Source organism: Mustela nivalis, assembly GCF_964662115.1.
Source record: "Mustela nivalis genome assembly, chromosome: 3".
NCBI lineage: Eukaryota > Metazoa > Chordata > Mammalia > Carnivora > Mustelidae > Mustela > Mustela nivalis.
The window spans coordinates 123,869,390-123,889,968 of NC_139022.1; the positions used below are offsets into that span (position 1 = coordinate 123,869,390).

At 46.0% G+C, this 20,579-nt stretch overlaps 1 protein-coding gene across 9 annotated transcripts in view; it reads right to left on the minus strand.

Moving 5' to 3' along the window:
* TENM2 (teneurin transmembrane protein 2) overlaps positions 1 to 20,579 on the minus strand; it is a 1,882,184-nt gene that overhangs the window by 217,599 nt on the left and 1,644,006 nt on the right. The gene's annotated exons all lie outside the window — the stretch shown is intronic.

Genomic DNA, 20,579 nt, shown 5'->3' on the forward strand with positions numbered 1-20,579 from the left:
TAGACGCGGTTGTTGATAGACTGGTGGTCCCGGGGCATTGGCAAGGATAGCTTCACCCAAACTACTCACAACATAAATCGGTTTCAAAATGGGACTAGCCAAATGGGACCTGTCTGCAGTGTGACCGTAGCTACCCTGGGTTAGCAATGCAGCAGGTAGTAGTGTCAGACCCACCGGAAAGCTCACCTTTCCATTCCAAGCTTTCCAACTGCTTGTCCTGCTAAGTGCATCCCTTTCAGCCCATTGTGGGAAAAGCTTGGGGGGCGGTGGTGGAACAGGGCCCTTTCCGGAAAATATTACTATTACACTTTCTTCTCTCTCACACCCTGCGCCCACATCGCCACACTACGGGACAGAATGAGCCAGAGCACAAAGGCGCTGTGCTAAGGAGGCAAGCCTGTCTGTCTTGCTTTACTTCCCTGTGCACTGGTACACCTCCAAACACAAACTTCCTTCCAACCTTCTGGTCTTCCTCGTCACCCTGTGCCAGTTCCCCTCTTCCCTGGGGGTTTAGCAAGCTCAATTCCCCCACCTCCTCTGGTTCTGGGTGAGTTGTTGTCAAAACAATGGCTGGGAGGGAAAGGCAAATCCCAAACACCTCTATTCTTTCAAAGTCCCTATCGAAGACATGCTTCATTTGCAAATAAATAAGGAGTTCATTCCTCTGCATCTTGCCTGTTCAAACAATAACGGGGGGCAGCACCCCGTCTGTCTGGCATTTCAACCGGACACAGGTTGATGCTGTGGCTATGGTTCCGGGACTGCAGGAGAGAAAGGGCTGTTGACAGGGAAAGGTTGTGAGTATGATGCGGGATGGGAGAAACAATTAACCACAGGAAACGCAATTAACAATGCTTAGGAAATTGTTCACACAGCAATTAATTCTGCATGCCTCCCACCACTTAAAGTCAGGCTGCATTCTATTAAGGTTAAAAACCTATCTTCAAACAATACAGCTCAGATTGATGGCCGCAGATTAAGGTGCCAAGTAGTCCCTGGGTATATGTCTGCTTTTTTCTTACATACTTCCCCATCGCAGAACCACATTCCACCCCCCCACCCCATACATTACTTTGAAGTGCAAGGCAACTCTTTGAGATGATAAATACTAATAAGAATAAGTGACATTTACTGTACAGTTTCCGTCAAGGTAACACCTAATTTTCTCTTGCAGTTTATCCGTTATATGTAGGTCACTCACTTGAAGAGACTGGATTCCGTTGCCTCAAATAGTGACATACTTCTCTGTACAGTGAAAACTGTACAGAGGTCAGGAAATGAGAACTAATCATGGCTGCTTCAAGATAACGATAGCTTCTGATTTGTAATTACCAGGTGAAGGAAGCCAAGGAATTAGCTATTTTAGAAGGATTCCTTTTTTAATGTTGCTCTTGGGTTCTTGGGGCTTGCCTGGAGCTAGGCTGCTGCTGATGTGGAGGGGTGGCTCTTTCATGGCGGGGTGGGGGGAGAGGGGAGGAGTGTCTCCTTGTGTTCTAATACAGACGCGGACAGGTGCTGGCACGGCTGGGACTCAGACCTACCAAAGCCCGGATTTTCGCATCTACGGAAGGAAGCGGGGTTCTGTTAGGCAAGAACAGCAGCCTCCCTGGTGCCCCATTAGTGTGAGATCTCTTTTCAGAGTCGTTCCCCTCTTCTAATACCCCAGGAGCATGCTGTGACCATCAACTTTGAGAGGACAGCAAGCAGATAAAACCCTCATCTTGCTGCATGGAAAGAGAGCATTCATGAAACCGTGTCTTCTCTGTTTCCGGGGATGCTCGCCTTCCCTTTTTGTTTTGGATTCCATAGCAGCTCTTTATTAAAAAATTAAAAAAAAAAAAAAGTATTCTGAGAACAGGAAGACTAGAGACGGGATGAGAAGGATGAGGGTCAGAGTTGACAAGTAACTGCTCAGACAGCTCCCAGAAGCGAAAAGAAAAATAAGAAAGTGAGAGGGAGATGGGAAAAGGGGAAAAGCCAGATCTGCGGAGTGTGAGCTCTGTCGTCCCCGCAGAAGCGAGGCAACAAAGATGAAACTCAAGTTTGGGCATATTTTCTGTTGTTGAGTTGAACGTTAAGTAAATAAGTGGGAATTATATCAGGGGTATAACCACCTTCTTTTGTTTTTTGGGAGGGAGTCTGAAATAGGCTTTTGTTTGTACTTTTTTTTCTTCTTTTTTTTTTTTTCTTGATCAGCTATTTCTTCTCTCTTGAGTAAGAAAATGCAACTATCTTTCTGGCCTAGGGGGGATGGACGAAAGTGTCCTTAGGATAAGGACCCAGGGGAGCTGTGAAGTAAATGAGTTTCCTGACTAATGAGAAACCTGTTTCTTATTCTGCTACTGATTTGCTCTATGGCTGGGGCCGAGAAATCCATTCTCTCCAACCACCTCTCCCTTTGCCTTCTGAAAAGGCTTCCCTTTCCAGGGGGAGTACTGGCTGCTGAGGGCCTGGGAGAGGTCGAGCATCTACCTCCAGAGATCCAGCAGAGAGGGTCTCGAATCTAGGAGGCACTCCATAAATGTTTATTAGGATAGATAATGACACCTGGGGGCAGATACGAAGGGTTGGACTGCAGGACATTGTACTCTCGTAAATCAAAACCCACGCCACAGAGGTGTGAAGGGTGGCATACAAGAGTGCTGGCAGCAATAGGGACGAGTCTGTCCCCAAGGAGGGTCTGTCAAGGCCTGCCGCCCATCCCCGAACCCCGCCTCTGGCCCGCAGGATAGGAGACACTCTGCAGAGGTCATCTTCGTCAAGAGTCACGGCTTACATTCAGGACGGTACTGTCCTATCCCCATTGCGCAGACGAAGAAACTTGACTACAAGGTTTGATCCCCCCGGGGGTTTCAGAATCAGAGGGAGATTACAGTGGGAAGTGGTTATCTGCTTCGTATTCCACAGTGATAGGGGAACAAATTCTGGTTTGCAATGGGATCTCGGCAAACCTTGTCTCTTTCTTGAAACTCAACGATCACCACACTGTGGTTGCTGAGTGACCATCTTCTATATGCAGCACCCCTTCACGGGGGGATACCCCTCCTCCTCTTGTTGGATTCAGATGCGGCCACGTGACCCGGCAGCACACACACTTGTTTGCCTTTTTGCCCTCTGCCACGTGGTCAGCCATGGTTCAGTCTTGAGCCGTGGCTGACCCGTGAGAAGACACAGCAGGAGTGAAGAAATAAAGTGTTAGTGCCAAACGCCGCTCAGAGCCTGGGTTCTTTGTTTTAACAGCATGGCTGAGACCTCCCTGACTGGAGACGTTCACTTAGCACAGCCCCCACTTACCTACGGGGCATATGTGCCAAGACCCCCCATGGATGCCTACAACCGTGGACAGTACTGAACACTATATACACACTTATGACAAAGTTTATTCTATAAATGAGGCACAGTAAGAGATTATGATGATAACTCATTATAATACAGAACCATATAAAAATATACTGTCATAAAAGTTGTGTGAAGGTGGTCTCTCTCTCTCAAAGTATCTCACTATGCTGTCCTCGCCCGTTTTCTTGCGATGGTATGAGCCAATAAAATGTCTCCGTGATGAGACGAAGTGAGGTGAATGGCGTGGGCACTGTGGCACAGCATTTAGCTACTACAGACCTTCTGACCGCTCCATCTGTAGGAGCAGCACCTGCTTCCAGACCGCTGAACCTCAGAAAGCAGAACTGCAGGGAAGGACTACTGTGTAAGCCCAGTCAGACCTCCCATTTCTACACAACGGGCATCTGTGCATTCCTCCCTTCAAGTTATTTATGTATTTAGTCAGGATCCTTTCTAAAAACCAGCCAGGAAAAGCTAGGACCGCTCCGTACTTAGGGTCACTACATTTGCTTCTATGAACAGCAACAACACAAATAGCTCTTTAAATATTATGTCATTAAATATCCAGCTGTGATCCACTCTCAGATTCAGAGTTAGAAAGTCTCAAGATCTTGGGTGAACGCCAGCCTCATCAACTTAGGTTTTCTCCAACGAGGCTCCTTGGATGCAGAGGGGTGGTCCCCTCTCTCGCTCCCCGCAAATCCTCTAGCAGCTCCTCCCCAAAAGGTCCTGTTCAGACCATCCTAGGGTCAGAAGTGAAATGAGTTTGGGAGGTCCTCTCCCTCATAGGACTCACCCCCATTGACAGCCAAAACGCACAATTTATCATGATTTGGCAGGTGCTGCTCCAGAGAGACCCTCTGATGGAACAATGGGGCTCCATGGGTCAGCAAGGATGGAACGGGCAAGAGCTCCAAGAGGAAGTTCGTGTAATCCAGGTGGCAGCTGGGAAATCAGCCACTAAAAACACGAGAGGCAGCCAAGCCCTGCAAGTATCCCTCTGGCTCAGTGGAGAGAACTTTCATCAATGTTGAAAGTGAACCAAGGCAGGGTGGACAGACCACACACAGATCCCAGATTTCAGCAAGAATAATAAACAGACCCACTTGGAGTCTGGGTGGTATTTCCTTAGCGAGGTGGCCTGTGTTTGTGCCGGAGAGGCTCTAGGAGAAATGCCCCGAGAGGGAAGAAGGGAAGATTCAAGGGGAAAGGTTGCCTGCAGGTACCAGAATCCCCCAGCAACCGCAGGACCAGAGATGTTAGGCCCCGAATAGGGGCAGCTTGGAATGGGGGCTGTCTGAAATAGTAATTAGGGTATGTGTGGGCCCTGCTGGGTGCCACTTAGAACCTTCCATGTTCATTGGCTGGTAGAGGATCAACCTGACAAGAGAGTCAATCAATATGTCAACAGAGCTTCCCAGAGAGCTGCTCAGCCCCTGCTTGTCAAAGAGGGCAAACACGGGGGCCACGGATGCTCTGTGTTTGCTGAGCAGGCCTCCAGGAGCAGGGGGTGTCTTTAAAGATCAGGCTTGTCGATACATAACCGGAGGAAGAGATTGGGCTTTCCCTTTGAAAATGGAAGCCTGGAGGCCACGCAGGGCTCAGGAAGCAGGAGGAGGGAGCCTTGCCTGCTGGTTCTTGTGGCTCAGCGCGTGGCCAGATTCACAAGGGCCTTAGAGACCATGGCAAAGCTCCTTCAGAGACCAAGTCGGCTGGGGCTCCCTGCCCCCCCACCCCCACCCCACAGCAGCCAATTTAGACAACAGTGCCAGGACTCCCGTGGGAAGTGTAGCCAATTCCAAAAGTGCCACTGCTGAGAGGAGAGAACCACAGTGGAATAATCAGGACTCAGAGGCACAAATGCTCACCCTGAACTTGCACAGGCAATCTGCAAAGGCACTTTTGCAAGCAGTAGTGAAAATTAACACATGCAAATGAGCCTACTCAATGATGATGGTGACAATTAACATTTACTTTGGCAATGTGCCAGGGATTGGGCTAATTATGTTAATTGCATCATTTATTCATTACTTATCATTTGGCAAATGTTTCTTGAGCACCTACTGTGCGTCGGGTATGTTCTAGGGTCCAGGAATAAAGCAGTTAACAAAGTTCCTTGCTCTCACGGAACTTACATTCTAGTGGGAGACATAGAAACCACACTCATACCAGTGAAAAGCAGAGCATGAATAGGGTGGGGCATGCCAGGGCATGGGGGTGAGTAACTGCAAGTTTTTCTGTTTAGATGTAGACTGGTCAAGGGTGGAAGGACTGGAGCCAAAGCCCAAAGGAAGTGAGAAAGCATTTCAGGCTGACATCTGGGGAACCGTGTTTGAGGTTGGCGTAGGGTCAGTGGGAAAGGAGAGTGCAGGGTGACGGGGAAGGGGGCTAGTGGGGACTGGGTACCCCTGGAGAGGCTTTGCCAGATCAGATGGCTCTGGAAGATTCTAAAGAGGATGAAAGCCCATTTATTTCCATTCTCACTCTAGGATGTGATAATGTAATTTACATTACAGATAAGGAAACTGAAGCTCAGGCAGGTGAGTGACTTGCTCAAGATCCACAGCCAGTAACTGGGAAATCTGGAATTTACACCCAGACGTTTGTAGCTGCAGAGACAGAGCTCCCAACCCCTATACTATCCTGCTAGTAACTTACTCAGAGTCCTCACTGGTGGCCAATTAGGCCCCAAATTCTCTAAGCAAACCACTCCTTAGCAAAGACTGAACAGGGCAGTGGGCACAGAATTACCTACTAAATATTGTCGGGGCTCACTCAGCAATAGACACCTCCCTTTGTAAGCAGTCATTAGTCTTCTAATAAACCTCTGTCCTTGGTCAGCGACCAGCTTGCTATTTAACTTAGAGGAATCGCGAATGTCAATAGAAAATAAGTCTGTTTGGCAGCCTCAGTTTGCAGTCAGGCAGGCTAATGATCAATACGCTTGGTGACTTTTTCCTTGGTCAGTTTGCTTATCAGCCTTTGGGGATGTGGTAGAGTACGGTGCTTTCTCCTCAAAGAGGAGGGGGTCCATTGCAGGGGGTTAATGGTATCCTTTTTAGGAACGCTCTCAGTGCCAAAATTACCTTCTGCCTAAAAGAAGAGATACAAACAAAACCACGTGGGATATTCTCGGAAATGCCTTAAGTCTTAAGGAGTTTAAAAAATTTAAATCTTAAGGAGTTAAAAAAAAAATCCCTTTCAAACCACACCTTGGTGAAGTGATTTCTCTTATTCCACGCCCCCCGCCCAAACTGTATTGCAATACATCGAAAGGAATGAATTTTCAAAGCACTGCAGGGAAGTTATGCCCACAAATCCCTTTACCAGTAATGGGATTTGTGTACCTATCTCCCAAGAATGCTCCGAAAAGTTACTTGCCTGTATCCAACTTCCAGCTTGCAGCTTCCAAAATGGTTGCAAAGCTCATGGCCGGGGGAATACCACTGGAGAGGAAGCATGAGTCACAGATAGGATACCAGAGTCCTGGCAGAACCACTGCAGATGAGAGGGGGGCTTTGGGGAAATACACCTGCATTCACACTTCTACCTGTACTCTCTCATCTTACAGCCATGGTGCTAACTAAAACAGGGATTTTGTCTCTGCCTTCCTAATTCTAGTCCCTCACAAAAGCACAGAGGCTTTCTGTCCCCTCCTGCCTGTCTGCCAGGAGAACAAGGTGACAGTTGCGTGAGGCAGCTCTGAGACCAGGGAGCAGTGTGTTCTCGAGACAAGAAGAATCCACATGGAGGGACTGCTGCATTCATCTACTCTCATGACAGGCTCAGGATAGTATAGCAAGTGGGAAGTGGTACGAGATTAATCAATTCCTCTGTTGGGAGGAAACAAATGGGGCTCCTTGCAGCTTTAGGATGCACGCCTCCTCCACAACCCTCTGCACCGCTGGTCTAGCTCCTACCCTTGGAGTCACACCCGCTGCCGTGTTAGTTGTGCTGTGGGAGGCGACTCTGGACACTGCAGGGTGTGGCGGCTGGTGTGCCCAGGTGACCTCTAACAAGGCCCTTTGCTCTCGGCATCACCAGGCAGATCGATCCGTAAGACAGACTGACATGCTCACAGCCACTGTCTTCCATGTGCAGAGTCTCCAGGAATGCTCCCGGGAGGACTGGCGGTGCTGGCCAGGCATCCCATTGTCCACTGAGCCAGCTCATCCTCAGGCAGATAAACACACGCCTGGAGCCACTCGCCACACACGGGATCATTTCCGACCCAGACTAACCCTTTCCTGCTGCTATTTTTCCCAGGAAGGAAATAAAATAAAAGTCTTTCTTTCTCTAAGAAAGGACCCATGTGATCAACACACCTTTAGAGAATGATAATATCGGTAGGTTTTATTCAGCAAATAAATCATGGTCTTGGATTTTAAGAGCGTTTGTGATAGCAAAACACATCCCCACGATCCACACACATACACCAAACGCATCTTTCTTCTCCCTCCGAAGCTTGTCATTCAGTGTTGACAACCCAAACAATATTTGTCTTTCTTTAAAGAACAGCAACCAGCAGCCCCGTTAAAGAGGGGGCTGGTCCGCAAGACTACTTACTACAAAGGAAAGGCAACGCAGGCTGCACGCGGTATGTGGCCACCGGAATCATAGGAAGCAGACATTATGAATGTTTTAGAGGATAAGATGTTATATTGATTGGTAGATGTGCAATGTGTGCTGGAACAAAGAGGGGGAACTCTCCCGTGAAAAAGAGGCTTCGCAAGAGGCAGTGGGGAGGGGGGGTCAGGGAGGTGGCGGTTAGGGAACTGGCCGTACTCTGAGGGGATGTCGCTTCTCTCTGCTGCAGCAAAGGAGGAAAAGCACATCTGGATTCATTTCCCTTCCTGAGTTCCTGGGCAGACCCCATCAGACTGCTTCCAGGGAGCCTTCTGATGGAACTCTGGAGCTTCCAGACAAGTAGCCTGAAGCCGGCAGCAAAGCCAGGGGTGCCTTAGGAAAAGGGGAAAGGAGGAACCATCTCCCTATTCTGGGTCTTTGAGAGAATAGACCCATTCCTACCAGGGTTCGAATCCCCACACCACTGCTTATAAGTGGATGACCTTGTGCAAACGGACTGACCTCTCTGAGCTTCAACTCTCCTTAGCTAGAATAAAAAGTTAGCATTTTTGAAAAGTACGGCCTCCAGGTCTAACATTGTGTTAAGAACTCTACATGCATTATCTTATTTGCCCTTTGCAATAAGCCTAGAGTAGTTACTATTATTATTCCCATTTTATAGATGAGACACTGGAGGCGGTGTGGGAAAGTCGCCCGCATTGAGAGGGCTGGTATGTGGGGCAACTGATTATAGAACCAAACATGCACTTTCAGCCACTGTAATTATGTCACTATGGGAAGAGGGGTGATCAAACAGACCTTATAGGGGTGTTGTCAGTGTAAAGGAGGCAGGAGTCTGGTAGTATCAGACACATAGGAGGCACTTAAGAAATGTGTCACTTTTTACTGGGTCTTGGGTCATTTTGTCATTACAACGAAAGCCATAGTAACTAATGTTTAATTGAGCCCTTAGTGTGTGCCAGGCACCCATTTTGCAGATGAAGACAATGAGGTTCATAGAGCTGGAGTAACATGCAGCTGGTAAGTGGCAGAGGTGGGACTCGAACTTGAGCCCGACACCTAACACCTGAGCACCGCACCATTCCAGCTCATAGCAGGACAGATGTCAGCCCAACTCCAAGCACCAGTGAAGACTGGGGGTGTATATTCATCCAGATATTCTTCCCCCATTTGCCTGAATCCCCTTTCAGAGAAACCTTTTTGGCTCCTTTTTTTCTGTAACGCATCAGAATGGCAGAGCCACAGTCACGATGGGCTCGCAGGTCATCTGGTCCAGACTTTGTACAGATGGTTGTGACCTTGAGCCTCGCTTTCATGAAATGACTAGCCCAAGCTCAAGACAATCGATGACCAGCTAAGCCAGGATTTGAACTTTGGTCTCCTGACTCTCTGGGGCTCTCTCTACTGTCCTTTTCTATCTCCTTAAAGACAGAGAATTCTGAGATCTATGGGCAATGCAATGTCTAATCAGAGAAAATGAGGGGACTGCAGTGAAGCCTCCTTCTCTCCCCTGCTTAAAAGTTTTATTACTCCTATTTGCTAGAGATGAGCAAAAATAACTTGTTTATAAACTGGTTAACAAAAGGAGCACCCTGATCCCTCCTGATCCTGACTTCATTACATTGGGTTTCTATGACAAATTACTTCTACTGCAAAAGCTCATTCACAACAAGAATCTAAAATCATCATTTTTCTAATTCCACCTGGTCCGAGGACGCCATGGTCAATATAGACACGGCTCCCTCCTGCACGTGAAGTTGGCGATATTTCAGGAGTGAGAAATGAATTAAAGAAATAAGGATGCTGAGCAAATCCTGTATGTAATTCTCATGTCAATTTGGTCATTTGTTCAGCAAAGCCAAATTAGGCACACGGGGAGGCTGCCAGTGTTCCTTTCAATTTTTAATTTTTGACATGGTTCTTTCAAGGATTTTTTTTTTTTTTAACTCAGAAATAAGAAATCTTGTATTAGCAAATTGGGCTTGATCTTTCTCTTAACTGGTTTTTTAGTCAAGTGGATTTCATATGCCTAACCTGAAACATTTTAGACTTGATCCTAATGGAAAGAAACATTGCATTAAAAAATTAGTTCTATCTCTCAGAGCCTGATGACACAGTGGGAGATAAAAATCCCAGGAATGCGGTAGTCCTGGTCCGACGATATTTTTAACATCAACATGGTCAACTTCTTACTGAGGGAAAGCTTATCTGGAAGAAAAAAAAAAAAAGGATGCTTCCTTTTTGGAAAGCAAGCCACCTGTATGCATAAAAAAAGAACCACATTTTCATCTGCAATTAGATAAATGACACAATTAAACTTATTTTGAGTTTGTGACAATTTACTTAATAGAGCTAATTTCAGGGGTTTTATGTGACACTCAAGTCCCACACATTTCTTTCCCGCTAAAGGTACATATTTCTCTCAACAGGTAGCAACATTGTAACTGCTCTGGCACTTTGGCTTATACAAAGCACTGTGATGACAGCAGAAAGACGTTCGACATTGTTCATTATTAACCTCCCTCCTCTTTTTGGCTTGCGCTCCCCCCATCCCCCTCAATCTCTGGAAGATCTTAATCCAGGTACAACCCAATTCACCTACAGTTGGGGGATGGTGTCTCCTCTGATACCAGCCTGGGAGAGAGATTCTCCCTGACCTGCATGCTCAGAGTTCCAGAAAGTTGAACACGTTTGTGAAGTTCCCCCACCTGTTTTCATTACTTAGCTCTTTTAGGCTTAAGTTCCTACATGTGTCCTCTACTGGTCTACTGTTCTTACCTGATTTCAGCTGATCTTTAATACAGGACACTAATGAGGTAGGTATTTCATTGTCCCTACTTTACAGATAAAGTGACTGAGGCTTGTTGCAGATACGTGACATGCCCAAGGTTGAGAGGTGCTGGTTGTTGCTGTTGTAAACATTTTGTTAAATCTGGCAACTCTACGGAGTTCCCACAGTTAGGACTAATTCTCAGAGACACCACTGTCCTTCCACAGCGCTCCCCCCTTAAACCCCTGGCAAGGAACAGCCTCCTAACCAGTGTCCTCAGATCCTCTGAGCTTTGCTCTAGAACTATCAGAATCATTCAAGAGAGTCAGAGTTGGGTTTCACCTCTAAACTTCCCCGGTTCTTGACTCAATGTCACTGTACTCTGCTTCTGGTCCAACAGAAATAGAACACAAGCCACATATGCCATTTAAAATTTTCTAGTAACCACATTAATAAGTAAACACAAATTTAATACTATGTTTGGTAACCCAATATATCCAAAATATTATTAGTTCAATATGCAACCAACCTAACAATCATTAATGAGGTATTTTACTTCTTTTTTTCCCCCTGTGTATTCTAAATCTGGTTTGTGTTTTATACTTAGGGCCTATCTCAACATAGATGCTAAATCTTCAATGGTTAAAACGAAATGTGGTCGTTCCAAAATAACAAATGTGTGTTAAGTAGAAAAATATTTTCTACTGCTTCAGTTTCAAAATTTACATTAATTACAGCAAAATAAAATGAAAAATTCAGTTCTTCAGTCTCTCTGAGCAAGTTTCAAATGCTCAGTAGCCACCTGTAGCTACTAAACAGAGTAGTTCTAGACTACTGTGGCCTAGCAGGGTTCGCCTAGGCTCATCTCCTCCTCCGTGCTTCCAGGATATTTTGTATCCTCCCTTCACAGTATTTATGGCTTTAGATGATAATGACTTATTTACTGATCAACCTAGCTCTCCCTGCATCAAACTCTGGGCTGGGAGCACCTTGACAGATGAGAGTGAATCTTCATCCCCCGGTTTTGAATTTGCAACTGGCAACAAGGTCTAAACACAGAGGTGTTCAAGAAATATTTCCTGAATGAAACAGTGGTTTGAAAACTTGTGTTTAAAAACATCGAATTAACCAAGTTCTTATAGTGTACCAGGATCAGAGGAATAATGGTAATAATAATCGCAAATACCTATGGAATTCTTAGGCTGTGCCAAGCTCTCAGTTACTACCTGCTTTTGAGGCATTTCTCCTTTGATCAAACCCCCTGCCCCCAATCACCTTTGGAAGTAGGAACTATTATTCCCACTTTCCAGATTGGGAAACTGAGGCTTAGAGCGATACTTTGCCCACTCTCACACAGCTGCTGAGTGTCAGCACCAGGCTTGTGCAGATGGATCTGAAACCCCAGCCAGGGTCTCCCTCACCTTAGTGTTTAAGAATCATGTTCACGTGGGGCGCCTGGGTGGCTCAGGGGGTTAAGCCGCTGCTTTCGGCTCAGGTCATGATCTCAGGGTCCTGGGATCGAGTCCCGCATCGGGCTCCCTGCTCGGCGGGGGGCCTGCTTCCCTTCCTCTCTCTCTGCCTGTCTCTCTGCCTACTTGTGATCTCTACTTGTGATCTCTCTCTCTGTCAAATAAATAAATAAAATCTTTAAAAAAAAAAAAAAGGATCATGTTCACGAGCAGTATGTGTGCGAGGGGAATCAATGAAACAAGATGGAATTGGGAGGGAGACAAACCATAAGTGACTCTTAATCTCACAAAACAAACTGAGGGTTGCTGGGGGGAGGGGGGTTGGAAGAAGGGGGTGGGATTATAGACATGGGGGAGGGTATGGGCTTTGGTGAGTGCTGTGAAGTGTGTAAACCTGGTGATTCACAGACCTGTACCCCTGGGGATAAAAATATATGTTTATAAAAAATAAAAAATTAAAAAAAAAAGAATCATGTTCACGATTCTTACTAAATCTGAGCTCCCCGTGTACGATAAATTCCTTAGCATATTTAAAAAATCTAACCCATTTAGCCTCATTCCAAAATAGTGTCTGTGAAATAAAACACTTGATGTATTAGCTATAAGTCTTTGTGATACATTAAAGTAAACATGTAACTATTGAAATCAAGCCATGTGCCCACACGCCACATGAGGTCCTCCTCCGCGTGTGCCAGAAGTGGTATGCTCGCCGTACAGGGAAATGTGAGTTTACAGCATTTGTCTCTTTGTCCCCACAGACCAAGTATTATTTGTGTTGTCCTCTATGGTGGTCTAACAAAGTCTAACAAAGGAGTAGCCGCAGAGGACAGGCTGGAAAGAAGGTTCCCCGTGCCTGCCTCGTATTCCTTCCTAGCTGTGTAGAAGCAATACACAAGGCAAACATAAGACCTAACCTCCCACCCCTCCCACCTTGTGGGATTTGATGCCAGAGCATCAAACGTTGCTTCAGGGAGGCTGCATCCATGGGGTCAGTCCTTCCTGCTGAACGCTCTCCTATCTTAGGCGAGGTGATGCCAAGAGAGTCTGGCATCTGTTAGAATCCAAGAGCCCTATCCTGCCCACCTGCCTTCTACCAGTCCTGCGGGGGAAGGGTCTCCATAGCCCACACCACCACAGATGTGTTCTTGGGCATCACAACTTCTAGTTCATTCATGAATTCACTAGTGGTTGTTGAACACTTACTCACTGTTCCTCAGATATCGCAAACCCTCAAAGCAATGTTAGGTAAGAGTGACAGCCAACACTAACACGATGCTTACTATATGCAAGAATGCTCTTCTAAAAACTTCAAATACATACACATGAAATTGTCATTTTTGGTAGATCAAATATTATAAAATACCAGTAACTTCACATGGTTTAATTTAAATACATTAATCACTTAATACAACAGAGCTAAAGACTTTCATCATAGCCACATTTATAGCTGAAGAAACTACGGGAGAGAGATTCAGTAACTCGTTTAAGGTCTTTATGTCAATAGTGGAAGAGCAGGGTTTTAAACTTGGGGACCCTGGCTTAAAGCTCTTAAATGCAATGTTTTCTGCCTCTTCCAGAACAAATGTCAAAAAAGGAATGCTGTCTTATATCTGAAGGCTAGAATCTGCATTTCAGGCACCCTGGGTAAAGCACACTTTTGTGGAAACAACAGAGCGTGTTGATTAGAGTAGCTTTGGAAACAAGCAGATCTGGCTTCAAATCCAGGTTGAGGCCTTGGCCCACAGTCTCTGTGAGTCTCTGGGAAAGTGTGCGTTTCGCTTTTTGATCTCTCAGACCCTCAGTTTCCTGATCTGCAAAATGGGAGTGTTAAAACCAGGCAGGCATAGCATTTAGCTTAGCTGGAAACAGAGTTAAGAGCTCAACGAGCAGTAGCAGTTCTATGGACTGGTCGGAAATAACATTGTCTGTCTGGAGACAAGCATCTTTCAGATTCCAGATGGCTAGGGTTAGGAACAAAGAGTCCATGCCTAACCTGGAGATGGCCTGACTTCCGAATTAAATCTACAGAAACCTGTGTAGGAAAATAGGGATTATGTCCTCCAGGCTCATTACAGAAGAGGTTCCAGAGACCCAGAGGGGTTAAATACCTCGGCAGGGAGGCTGCACGTCATTTTTGAGAAACCCAGATCCCTGATCTCATTCGCTTCCACCTTCCTGCCCTGACTTGAAGCTGTCCTTTCAGAGTCATGCTTTAAAGAGGAACCTCAGACCTGCTGACCTGAATCACAAATTTCGTGCTCGTGTGATGTCACCGGCGACACCAAACAGCGGTTGGGAGGTGCAGTTGGGGTGGGAAAGAGAATGCTTCATGATTTCCACCAACCTACTCCAAAGTAACCACAAATATACAATCTAAGTAAAAACTGGGTATTTCCTATGCAAATGTAGCTTCCAGGAAAGCCCTCAAACCTCCCTCTTTGTACTGAGATTGCTGCCTTGAATCTTCTATGTTAATATTCTGGAGAGCCACTACATAAAACTGCATTAAATGGCAATATTTTCTGCATTTAACCTGATATCACTGCAAATTCAGGGTGCTCACGTGATGGGCCTCGGCACTGTAATAGGACAAAGGCTTGTGTCGCACGGGAGAGCTGTGTTAGTAAGCATTTCCTAACGCGCCCAGTGCTCAGTTAGGCTCTGGGCATGCAGGCGTGACTCAGACACTGTCACCCTCAAAAAGTTCACAGTCCAGGTCAGCAGTTTTGGGCTGTGGTTCCCAGATGGGCACTGGCCGCATCCCCTGAGCACTTGTTAGAAGTACAAATTATTGGACCCCTTTCCAGAGGTGCAAATCAGAAACTTCAGCAGGGGGGCGGCCCCGGTATCTTATGGACCAACAGCCCTGGAGGTGATTCTGGTGGATGCTCAGGTCTGAGCACCACTGGTCTTGTGTGAAGCAAGGCTGACAGCAATTAGGGAAAAGGAACCTGATGGAAGGAACAAGCTTCCCTTGTCTATTTCCGTGAGAGGGGAGAAGGGGAGCCCAGACCCTCCCTCTGAGTGCACTATGTCTCCGTCCACATTGGCAGGATGTCGGAGACAGTCTGGAAGATGTCAGATGGAAAAGAGACATCCAAGCCAGGGCGGAAAGATGGAGAAAATGCCAGACCCACACTTGGGCCAAAGAGAAATGGAAAAGCAGGTAAAGTTTCTTTTTAGCATGTCTGCTCTTCTCCCAGTATCTGCTCTATGTCCATTCTGCCCCCCTGAGATGACCAGTTATCAGAGAGGCTCACTGCCACCACCCAGCTCAGCAGGGTCCCATGCACGAATGCTTTCCCAACACGACGCAAGTTTCCTGGACTCCCGTCTGATTCTCTCAGAGCAGGGCTTCCCAAACTATCAGCCACTTCAATAAAACCTAAAACAAATCTGTTGGAACTTGATATATGAATTCACCCCTAGCCCTCCCTTTAACAACTGCACATTTTCTACCATTGATGGATGTGCAATTATAGAGGAGATTAACGATTTCAGCCGGACGCATAAACGCTAAGGGTGGAAATTTTAGGCATGATGCCATGTAGCAGGGGAGATATTTCTAGAGAGCAGGTATTTTGGACAGCAGTTCTGAGAAGGCAAGAGGGGCAGGCTCCCTGCTCTGCTCACTGGTCAGCCCTGGCCGTGGAGGTACTGAGTGGCAGATGGGCCTTGGGGGAATCTCCGCTCTGTTTGGCAGAGTGACGGGATCCCCCTTCCTTGGGTGGCACAGAGCCACCCAAAACCAGATGACCCACTGGGGTAGCATTATTGGTGGGGGGATCTTATTGTAAATACCTGCCTGTAAGCACTCCCAGGAGGCTCAACTCAGGAATTTGAGCTATGTATTGGCTTAGGACCAGGAGGGGTTAGCTTCACCTGGCTTAAGCAGAGAAGGGAAGTTACTGGAAGGCTGTGAAGATAGCTCACGGAAGTAAAGGAGCCGCAGGCCAGTCAAGCCCTGGCTTTAATCTCTCAATGGGCTTTCTCCATGAGGCGGGGGCAATGGCCATGCACACTGCCAGACTCACATCCCCACGCCCTCGGGCCTCCAAGGAAAAGAAAGCTTCATTTTTTCAAAGTCACTGACAGACATCCTAGGCAAGGACTCTGGTGGTCTTGGTTGGGGGTCACTGCCTTCCTTGGGTGAGTCGCTGCAGCCAGCAAGGAAAGGTAACACTGTGGACTCTGTCTGGGAGCAAGGGCTGACTTGAAGAAGACATAAGGAGTGTTGAGTACAGACCTGGCTGCCCAGCAAAATTGCCAGATTCAGCCAATAAAAATACAAGATGCCAGTTCAATTTGAATTTCCCAGGCAATATTTGGGGCATACTCAAACAAAAAGCATTATTTGGTATTTGTGCAAAACTCAGATTCACCTGGGCATCCCACAGGGAACCTGCCAACCCTGTGACCAAGGAAACTTATGTGAGCCATTCAGGTTCCCCATGTTGAGTCTACTGCAAGTTGTTTAACATTGTGAAGAGGTACAGAGTTCGTTCTAGAGAAAAGCATTGTCCAAGCCCAGAGGTTCCCCCTGAGCCTCTTCTCCATCATGTGCTGGGATAGCTCTCTGCCCAGATGAGAATCTGACTGTTTCCTCTGTAGAGCACGAGGGTACTCTTTTTATCAACCACACGGATTCCTGGGTGGGACTTAAGGAATTTATCAGAAAATTCAACTAGGATCAAATTGTGATTCCCCTCTCGTCCAAGCTCCTGGAGACATCTGATACTGAGGAAGCCAGCATGAGGCTAACTAGCTGGCTGGTGCCCAGCTCTGAGGCTGGGTGTTGGTCCCTCCTCTGAGCAGGCTCACTACAACCAGTTTGTAAGGCCTGTTGCTCCTTAGTCTTGGCTAAACATCTAGAACCTGAAGATCTCTGCAAACTCCATTTTTGTCAACGGTGTTAATTCTTATAAATATTTACTAACGTTGCTCTGCAGTCAAGGCACAGCCCTTTTTTCTCTTCCTTCTGGAAGGAAGTTTATTACACAAAGTAATAGGTGATGTCTTCTTAGTACCACATAAATCTACAGTACCCATGTGTTGAACTTCTCAGACGGCAAGAACAAACAGTAGTTGCTGAAACATTCCACACACAGGAAAACAAGAAAGCCAGAAACAAAAGCAAAATAACAAACAAAACTTACATAGAGATTTATTCTCTGCTAGAATCCTTGGCACAAGTTAGAGCAGTCCAGAGCTGAAGTTCTATTATACTTCTTAAAGTAGGAAAACCAAACAGTTCTATTTTATATTTCTTCAGACCACACTTTCTTATTCTGGTGATCAGGAGTGAATTTTTCAGTACCAAGTATCCAAGAAAGAACTCGGATTTGGGGGGTATACACACAACCAACCTTGGATTTAGGACACACAAAGCTAGTGCAGGGACGAGGTCAGTTCTAGGCAAGATGTGGAGCTCAGCAACTTTTCTTTTGTGTTCTCCAATCTGTTAACAGAAGTGATGGTGCCTGAAAAACTTCAGGTAAATTATATGACAGGCTTAGTGAAGTAAAAAGCTGGTCTAGAGGCTTCTTAGCAGCATGTCTGGATTGAAGGAGAGGACAATATTTCTTCTTCCTGGGAAAGCCCCATGCACTTAGGATAAACTCCTTAATGAAGTGCCAATGATCTCAGAGTTGACCTTCCATGTCCTTTCCACACAGCCTGTGCTTTGTATCACGGTTAGGAGCCAGCTCTCATTGGGTGAGGGTGACTTGGTTCTCTATAGTCTTTCTGGGACATGTGCTTCTGGGTCATCTCACATGTGTGCATGCATGTGTGTGTGGGGGGTGTGTGTGGGAGGGTGTAGTAGTTAATTTTCTGGCAAGTGTACATGTGACTACTTTGTCCATGGGAGGGATTATTTTAGTAAGTGGCTTTAGATCATTAGTTTATTTTTGCTGAGATGGTCCCATTCCATACTCCTAATTTGATATCTTTATTTCATATAGAAACTGGAAGCTTGATTGACCCCTGAATAGATGCTGAGTGGTTCTATTTGGGTGTATTGCTGGATCTTCTGGAAGGGTAATGATTAAGCATGTCTGGTTCTCTACACCCAGAACCTAGCGCATAAAAGTCTTATTTAGCTCCTTCCTTTGCCAAGCACTGTGCCAAGGGCTACTTAAGAATGATCTCATTTAATCTTTACAAAACCCCTATAAAACAACAACTAATACTGTGCCCATTTTATAAGGAGGAAACTGAGTCATAGGGAGAGGCAAAGTATCCTGTCTATGCTCACGTAGCTAGTAAGCGGAAAAACTGGCATTTGATCTTGAACATCTGGATCCTGGAGCCTGGGCTCTTAATTTGCACCAGAAAATAACTGTTTTATAAATTAACGAGTAAGTAGATGGCTAGGAAGTGTAGGATTCAAGGAATTGGTGACAAAACCATGGTTTTTACCCTTGGTTGTCAGACCCAGAATTCACATAAAATTCTCTGAACATACTGTCCATGTCTGCATTTCTCCTTCCGACTCAAGTCTGTGACCTTCCACACCCACCGCTGCTCAGGCTGACTTCACCCTCTAGAATGAGCATCACTCCTACAGTTCTATTACACGAGCTCTCTGATACGGGACCGCTGATTGTTCACCCCCGTGTCAGCGGATGAATGTTTAGGGGGACACCGCTTCCGACTGCTATTGGCATTTCCAATAGCATTCAAAGGAACCTCAGCATTCAAAGGAACCATAGTCCAAACCCCCTGATGGAACGACAAGCTTCTTGTTGTTGGAACTACCCCCAGAGATCCAGAAGAGGCTCACCTGAGTTCACACTTCGAGAAGAGCCAAGAAATGTGGAAGATCCACACTGCAATCTTTCTCCAGATCACTCAACAGACCACTGTGATTTAGAAGTTGTTTCTTTTTTTTTTTTCTTCTCAATTTATTACTCCACTCCCCATCACAGACCAGGGAAGGGGGTATCACACCCTCCAAGCGGAGATGGGAGCTGTCTCAAACAGGGAGACCAGACCTCAACCTCAAGGCTCGTTGGCTAATTAAGCCTTCGTTGCTGGATAATGCTACTCCCTGTGGCAGTTATTTTAGTTTAAACAACTTCTGGGTGGTCTTTTCCTGTTCAAAAACTTGCTTCCGTCTTTTCACGTGTAATTTACACAAATAAGTCTTGAATGGTGGAATTTCTGCCAACCCACAGGACACGTGCTTTTCTAATTCTATACCAAAAAAACCAGCCTACTTGATCCACAAATTTGTTTGCTCTTGTAACTCATGCCGAGCCAGGAGACAAGAAGAGAACATGGAAGGAAAGTCAATTTGCATTCTACTCTGCTCCCCAATCAAACCCCCAAAATCCAGTACTCAAAGCTTCTCTTTGCCACAGAGATTGCAATTTTCAATTCCCGGTCGGAGATACCTGGTGTTCTCACCATCACGTCATCTGTTGATGTCCACTGCCCATGGGGCATAATTACCCAACACTAAAACACACGGAAAAAAACAAAAAACAAACAAAAGAACAAGAAGAAGGAGGAGGAGGAGGAGGAGGAGGAGGAGGATTCTACTTTCCAGACCAATTTCCAGGAATTGCTACTAAAGACAAATGTCAAACACTCTTCCACTTTAATCATTTTCAAAACTTTTAACGAATCTTCTCTTTTAAACAAATAATGCCATTAGCATGGATGCTATGCAAATGAAATGCAGGGCCTGCATTTTTTGGCTTCCTTGAAATTGTTTCAGAAACCTGATCACATCAAATATTTTTCAGTTTATGCAAAACAGAACCTCTCAATACATTTTTTTTTGAAGAGTATGTAGTTTTTCATTTGCATGTTGGTCCCAAGTGGTAAATTTACACTTTGAATGTAGGATTAACAAATTTCCATGTCTGAACTGCATTTTGAAACTTAATCAGAAAGAAGTTACTTTCAGATGCCAAGAGCCTTAAGAATCTGAAATCGAATGACCTTAAAGGTACCCGGATGCCAGAGTTTAGCCCGCAGATGGCATCTGGGAAACCCACGTTCCCTTAGGAAGGCCATTGTGGGGGTTACCTATTTCATCCGGAGGTCCCTCAAAGGCGGATCTCAGGTCATCTTGTGGAGAACGCAGGGATGAGAATACATTCTCTGCAGCTAAAAAACCATTCAGATCTGGGATCCGCAGGTCTGCCTCTGAAACCCCTTTTCGAACTGCTCTTTCTCCGTCTGGAGGGCAGGCCGGTCGGTGCCACCGTCTCACTGTCAGTGAACGGAGCTAGGGCTTGGGAGAGTTATGCATGATCACACGCACTGTAGCATCAACTATTTTTTTCTTAATTGTCCTGAGATCCTAGAAAGGAAACAAGCGTCTGTGCTGACAGAGGAGCTCAGCGTGAACTCTCATTTTTCACATGGAGCTAATTAAAAACTGAAATTAGTTAAATATGGAA